This window comes from Leptonychotes weddellii, chromosome 11 (assembly GCF_054177405.1).
Source record: "Leptonychotes weddellii isolate Sample4059 chromosome 11, ASM5417740v2, whole genome shotgun sequence".
In the NCBI taxonomy this organism is placed as follows: domain Eukaryota; kingdom Metazoa; phylum Chordata; class Mammalia; order Carnivora; family Phocidae; genus Leptonychotes; species Leptonychotes weddellii.
The window spans coordinates 56,068,630-56,073,880 of NC_138379.1; the positions used below are offsets into that span (position 1 = coordinate 56,068,630).

A 5,251-nucleotide genomic window follows, 5' to 3' on the forward strand; every position below is an offset into this window, starting at 1 on the left:
GTTGAATAGCAGTGGTGATAGTGGACATCCCTGCCATGTTCCTGACCTTAGGGGAAAGCTCTCAGTTTTTCCCCATTGAGAATGATATTCGCTGTGGGTTTTTCATAGATGGCCTTTATGATATTGAGGTATGTACCCTCTATCCCTATCCTCTGAAGAGTTTTAATCAAGAAAGGATGCTGTACTTTGTCAAATGTTTTTCCTGCATCTTTTGAGAGATCGTTAATGCCCTTGAAGTGGTTTTGTGTGTGTGAAACAAATGGTGAGAATTTGAATTGGTCCCTCTTATTATAGTATTGAAATTAAGTCTATTTAATTTATCAAGTCATGTTCATGCCCTGATTTTATATACTTGTATCTATCAATAAACATTGTGATACTTGGAAAAAAATAATAAATGAATGATGAAAAGAATGGACAAATGAATGGGTTGGTGAAAAAGGAAATGGTAATATGACTTTTCACATAATTTTCAAATTCTCATAACTTTTAGAACCTTCTAACACTTCTAGATATGAAAAATAACCAAATATTGTCATTCATACTTTACATACCAACAGCTTGGTGTTTACTAACTTTTAATATTTATTGAGGGATAAAGAGAAAAGGAGGGAAACAGAAACACTATTATTATGGAAAAGATGCAGTATTGATATCTGATGCCCACGTTCAGAAGATCCTTTATTCTTGTAACAATGGGATGGGGTGTCAGGTGTGGGGGCATTATAGATGAAAATAGTCCTTGGAAGAAAGAAACAATTGTTTCAGTATGTTTCCATTACAAAAAGAAATCAAATGATTTCTGTTTTATGTTGGTAAGTTTCACTTCTGTGACATCAGGACTGACCTGTGGCTGCCCTGTCTTTTCAACAGCTAGACCTTGGCACCGACACCCAGATTTCCTTTCCTGCCTGTCAATCAGCCCCTGGGAAATGAGGCTCCACATACTCACAGGCCCTTTCCTTCTTCTTATCTCTGCCTGGCATGCTCTGTGGGTGCCATTGGGCAAATCACTTCTGTCCCTGCAAAATGTAGGGGTCCTTTAATACTGAATATTCCATGATTGTAAGTCTTTCCTTGCTCTAGGTTTTGGTCCATGGCTGCTAGTGCCTTGATTTTATTCATTCAGTATTTACCGATTACTGTATGTCAGGGAATGTTCTAAGTGCTAGGGATATAAGGGTAAAACAGTGACCACAAGTGACAAAAATATTTGCCCTCAAAAAGCTACATTCTAGTGGGAGGAGATAAACAATAAACAAGATAAATAAAATATGGGATATGATGGACAGGAGAACTGAGGAGGGGAAAAAAAGCCACAGAGGGCGACTGGGAGTGTGAGACGTGGCACTCAATGAAGAGGTGGAGAAGGTCTCAGGGGCAGGGTGCCACTCAAGGCAAGATTCAACCTGTTTCCTAGCTGTCTGCCCCTGACTCCTAAAAATGACTTCTGACTTAGGTCTGTTGTGGATTTGTGCATCTCTTGCTTCTTCCCTTAAATCTGATTGTCTCTGCTCTTCGTTAATGCCACAGCCTTGGTTCCAAGCCCTGTCACCTCTTGCCAGGGCCCAATGGTTTCCTTCTTGGTTCCCTGTTACTACCTTCTCTGGACTCCATTTTCCCCTCTTTTCTGCCAGAAAGTGTCATCTTCCTTATAATTGACTCTACACTTACTTTCTGAAAATTCCCAATTACTTCCCTTGCTGATCTCTGGCCATCCCCCCCACACACACACCAGCTGTCACCACGCTTAACCCTTTATTTCCTGAACATGCCCATTCCTTGTTTAACTCTGTGCCTGCACAAAAACACTGCTCCCTCTGCCCAGGCCGTCCTTGCCCCACCTCTCCACCTGGTAGACTGACACCTGCCCTTCCAGGCTCTGCTCACAGAGTGCCTCCTCTGGGACACTTTCCTCCTTACCTCTCAACAGCACCAGCTTCTTAATCCTCAGCACTCTCTGTATCTTGCATGTACCTCTCTGCTGTATTCATCACACTGCATTGTGATTTTACATTTTCTTGGTTCTGGCCATGCTTCCAGAGAAAATTCCCTATCCCTTCATACTTGGAATTCAGTAAATTCTCAGTGAAACTCATGAGGGCTGAGAGAATTGAGGGGAGAGGGTCGGGAGGGAAAGGAGAGACTGTCAGTCATAGAAGATGGGCAGCTGAAAGATAGGAGAAACCACTGCTTCCTAAAAGCTGTGGATTAGAAGCAACCTATGGTATCTCAAATTCGAAAACGTGAGTCCTCGGCATTAACCTTCTTTCTATTAGTCTAGCTCTGACCTTTTGTCCCAGTTCCTATAACTCCGCTTTTGCAACTCAGCCCCCACCTGGTGGCCCAGTTTTGAGAATTTGCCTTCTGTCTTGCTCCTCTTTGCCCAAATCTCTCTCTTGGAGACGTGCCTAATATGTCAGGCTCTCCAAAGCTGGAACTCTGTCTTGCTCTTGTTTATCCCCCTCCCCTTTCTCCTTTTTTAATCTCTGCCCTGCCCATGAACCCAGGCAGGTGGCCAGGACCCTGCTAATCCCTGACAGACTTCCATGATTCTGACTCCTGAGCACTACACGCGTTTCTTCCTTTCCTTTCGCTGCCTGCCTGCTGTGGCCAGCAGCCCCCACCCCCCTTCCCCCATACCATCTGACTCTTTCAATGACCACCTGCTCTCCAAAGCCATATCTCTCAGAACCTGTGCTTTGCCTATTCAACTGGCCTGCCTCCTAAAACCTCTGGACCTCGGTCTGTTGTTTTTTGTTTTTTTTTTCCCTTCTACTTCTAGATCCTGCCCACCACCCCTGACCCCCAGGTTTGCCTTGCTTTTTCCTGTCTGCTCTGATAAGACTAGGCATGCTTTAATGGAGAAAGACAGTCTTCAGGATATCACTAGGTTTGCCCAGCCCACTTGATCATAGTGACAGTATTTGGATACTGGGAGCTTCAGCTGAGGCTCTAGGCTAACACTCTCATTTTACAAATGAGGCCGCTGAAGCCCAAAGGTGAAGTGATTTTCCCAAGCCCGCACAGAGAGCCTGCCGAAGAACCACAGCTAGAGCCTCGGTTTCCTGTGTCCCAGTCAAGAAGCCTCGTTTTCATTATACTCTGTCATCCTCGTAAACCTGCTTTTTACAAGTCAGAGTTCTATAAAACAAGAACCACAGAATCGCTTGCAGGCACCTTGACACAAGAGAGCACTAACCTGCTGCCAGCACCTTTTCAAGCAAAACAGATCCTATTAGGTTAATCGAATCCCCTTCAAGGCATAGAAGAAAGTAAAGAACCAGGAGGAGACCATGGCTTTAATTACCTCAAATAGAGTAGTATTTTTGAATTTCTCTTCCAGGGCCAGTAAGCTCAGAAAAGATGATCTAGGGATCCAGAGCAATTAACCACTTGAGAGAAGAAAAGAAATCAGAAAGTGGTTAATAACGAATCATCCAATGAGGCATAAATGGCACTCCACAGGAGACATTCCCGAGACCAGTGCCTTCAGAAACAACTCAGTCTGTGGCCTAGAAGAAGACATGGTACATATGCTGAATATACCTTTCTAGCAAAGTGACAATTGGCACATAGTTAAGGTAACTGACGAGCGCTCACTGGGGATTCAGGGATGCATTAAGCAAGATCTTTATGCTGATGGGTTTAAAATCATTTGGGGGAGATGGCTATGCGCACAAATAATTATCATTCAAAGCACAAAGTGTGGTATGAACAAGAATGCAGTGAAATTGCTGCAAAAGAAGGGACTCTTCCCACCAAAGTGGGCTAACAAGAGTGTCACAGAAGCAAAGGCCCTGGGAGGTCAGAGGTAGCCCTGAACAAATGGGCCGCCCTGGAACCCTGAGAGTTACCCTGAAGGCAGGCTCTGTCCCACCTTCTGTTAATCCAAGCAGTTATCAGATCTGCCACTTAAATTGCCTAAAATATCTTGCAAACCAGCTTTATCCCTGTGCTGCTACTTTAGTTCGGGGCCTTGTCATTTCTCAGTAGATGTCTCAAGTAGGGCCCTGGCTGATCTTAAGTCTCCAGTCTCACCTCCCTTCAATTCATCCTCCACACTGCTGACAGAATGATCTTGCTGCTGATCTGATCACATCACTCTGGAGTTTAAAATCCTCTGATGACTCACCATTTGTAAGGCCTTCCCTGATCTGGCCCCTGTTTTCTGCTCGTCTCAACTCCTATTCTTTGCTTGCACATTATATTCCAGCGATGCAGAAATCCCCGAACTTCCTCTAAAAAAAGCCTTTCTCTTTTATACCTCTCTGATCCTTCCCTGGGTGCTCCTCTATCATGCTCTGCAAACCAGAACACCAAGCAGACTACATAATTAACAAGAAGAGCCATCCCACAATCAGAAGGACTTCTGTCCACTGCAGGAAAGAGAAGGGCCCTCTAGCTTTGCACAGTGGCAGTATCGTAGCCAATGAGGTTTATCCGAGGCGCGATTATTGCTAATAGAAGGGCCCTCTATGCCAGTAGCTCTCTCTCCTCCACAGAATTTTCCCAGCAACATCAGTCCACCCCAATCACTATCAAGTGTAGGACTCAACTCTTCTTTGTGGATCCTTGTTCAAAAACTTTTTATCAAGTAAGAGTGGAATTGTTGGCAGGGAAACCATGGGGGTCAGTTACAGAGAAGTGAATGAGACGATAAAAAAGGAAAATAACATTCCGTAAGTACATATGATGTGTTTCATGCATTACAAATCCCATTTTCTATGTGTACCACATTTAATCTTTACAACAAATTAGCACTCTTTCTTCCATTTTAAAGATAAGGAAAAGAAGGCTTATACAAACTGAGTACTTCTCCAATGTCACTTGGTGAGGAAGGAGTAAGGATCACTTTGTAAGGATCCTAATCCAAGTCTCTCCTCTTTCCACCCCCTTATCAGTGCCTGCATTGTAACCATGTCTCTGAATCATTCAAGATAAACATGTTGAATTTAGTTTTAGTGGAATCCTATTTTTTTCCTGATTCTCTGAAAATGGATCATTTGCATACTATAGATGTACTATATTTCCTTACCCTCGCCGGATAGTCTAGATGCAAAGATAGTGAGCAGAGCACACAAGCAGTTTCTAGTTTCTCTTTTCTTGACATGAGAATTAGAATTGTGATTTTATACAACTGACAGTGACTTGAGAGGCTTTTTAATGTAATGCCATCTTTTTATGAAAAGAAAACTGGGACCAGAAAAAAACTACAGTATGAGTGGCAGAGGCTAGACCAGAACCTCCC

General features: G+C 43.5%; 1 pseudogene; it reads left to right on the forward strand.

Annotated features, from left to right (window-relative positions):
* The first annotated feature begins 4,403 nt into the window (after positions 1 to 4,403).
* On the forward strand, positions 4,404 to 4,470 carry LOC115941278 (U4 spliceosomal RNA; annotated as a pseudogene).
* The last annotated feature ends 781 nt before the right edge of the window (positions 4,471 to 5,251 follow it).